The following is a 1,623-nucleotide window of genomic DNA, read 5'->3' as shown; positions in this document are numbered from 1 at the left end:
TGTTTTTTCAAGAAAGTCATGAATTTACTAACTATTTAATTTTTAGTTCATTTTAATTTTTAAATTTTTTTCATCTTTTCCTTTATTATTATTATTATTTTATGCAACTGAAAAGTTTTAGTGATTTAAATTTGATTCCTATTAATTTGGAAATTGAATGGTTTTGCAGGAAAACTAGATCTCAAAGAAGAAGAAAGATGGGTGATGAAACTATTCCAGAGCCATCCATTATATTTAGAGATATTCAATGCCCATTTATCACATCTAATCCATCATGCATCCAACTAAGTGTTAGAGCACGTAATTATGAATTTAAGAATATTCCCTTAAACACACTACCTAATTTCAACAGACATCAAACTGAATATGCCTTGGATTTTATACAAAAATTTTATATGATAATTGATACACTACCGCTAAATAATCTATTAGATGATGATTTAAAGCTGTGTTACTTTCCTTACTGTTTAAAAGGAGAAGCTTGTTAATGGCTTTTATGATTACCAGAAGCTTCCATAAGCTCCTGGATGAAGATGTATGAGTAATTTATATTGAAATATTATTCTCCTCAAAAAGACTTTGAAATTAAGGGACAAGATTTACTTCTTCACACAGCAAAATAGTGAATTGTTCCATGAGGCTTGGGAATGTTATAATCTCCTCATAAGCCAATGTCCCCATCACCAATTTTCACACGTACTCTTGATGGGTTTTTTTTTTATAATGGGCTGAATGCCAATTAAAAGTTGATAATGCAGCTTGAGGTGATCCAAGTAATACGACGGCTGAAGAAAGAAAGGAGATTTATAAAATGCTAGCAGTAAATTCAAGGTAGAAAGCAGTTTGAGGAAGGAGGGCAATGGCTAATGAAGTTTCTACATCAAATGTCTCATATGAACTATAGGATTTAATAAAGTGTTTAAATTTATTATTGAAAAATTTTAATTCTGTTAATTCCCTTTCTTCTTCTACTAATAATTCTCTTCATACAGGTTATGATGGTGACTATGTAGAGGAGGCTAATTATATGGGAACCAGTACTGATCAAATTAATCTTAGGAACGACCCTTACTCTAACACATACAATCTAGGGTGGAAAAATCATCCAAATTTCTCTTGGAAGAATTCCTCTGCTCAAGGGCCTTAAGTACAGCCAGGCCTCCAACAATAAAGAAACATAATTGAGGATCGTACAACAAAGTTGGAGGAAGCTTTGGCTCAAATGGCTACTTACTAAGTGAATAGCATGAAGAGCATTAATCAAGAAATTGACCAATTAAAACAAATAGTTGCTTCAATTCGAGCTTTTATGAAGAATATGGAATTTCAAATGAGTAATTCTTTAATGAATATGGAGACTCAAATAAGCAATTTGGCTAACCTGATTATTGAAAAGAGTCAAAATAAACTTCCAAGCAATATTGAAGTCAATCCACAAGAGCAGGTTATGGCAATCACCTTACATAATGGTAAGGAATCCCAAGAGGTCGATAGTGGAGGTAAAAGTGGGCATTCTCCCTATGAAGCCAAACCTTATATATCCCCCATTCCGTACCCTAAGCACCTTAAAAAAAAAGATCCAGAGGTAAGCTTCCAAAAATTCCTTGAGATGTTCAAGAAAAT

At 32.5% G+C, this 1,623-nt stretch overlaps 1 non-coding gene across 1 annotated transcript; it reads right to left on the bottom strand.

Annotated features, from left to right (window-relative positions):
• Nucleotides 1-582: 582 nt before the first annotated feature.
• Nucleotides 583-689, bottom strand: LOC129319101 (small nucleolar RNA R71). The gene has a single exon (XR_008595413.1). It is a non-coding gene; the product is annotated as a small nucleolar RNA R71 (small nucleolar RNA).
• Nucleotides 690-1,623: the final 934 nt, after the last annotated feature.

The sequence above is a fragment of the Prosopis cineraria genome, unplaced genomic scaffold (assembly GCF_029017545.1).
Source record: "Prosopis cineraria cultivar Desert tree isolate PC_DT_omini unplaced genomic scaffold, ASM2901754v1 PC8, whole genome shotgun sequence".
Taxonomy (NCBI): domain Eukaryota; kingdom Viridiplantae; phylum Streptophyta; class Magnoliopsida; order Fabales; family Fabaceae; genus Prosopis; species Prosopis cineraria.
Note: the sequence above shows the minus strand (reverse complement) of the source record. Positions and strands in the feature narration are given on the sequence as shown.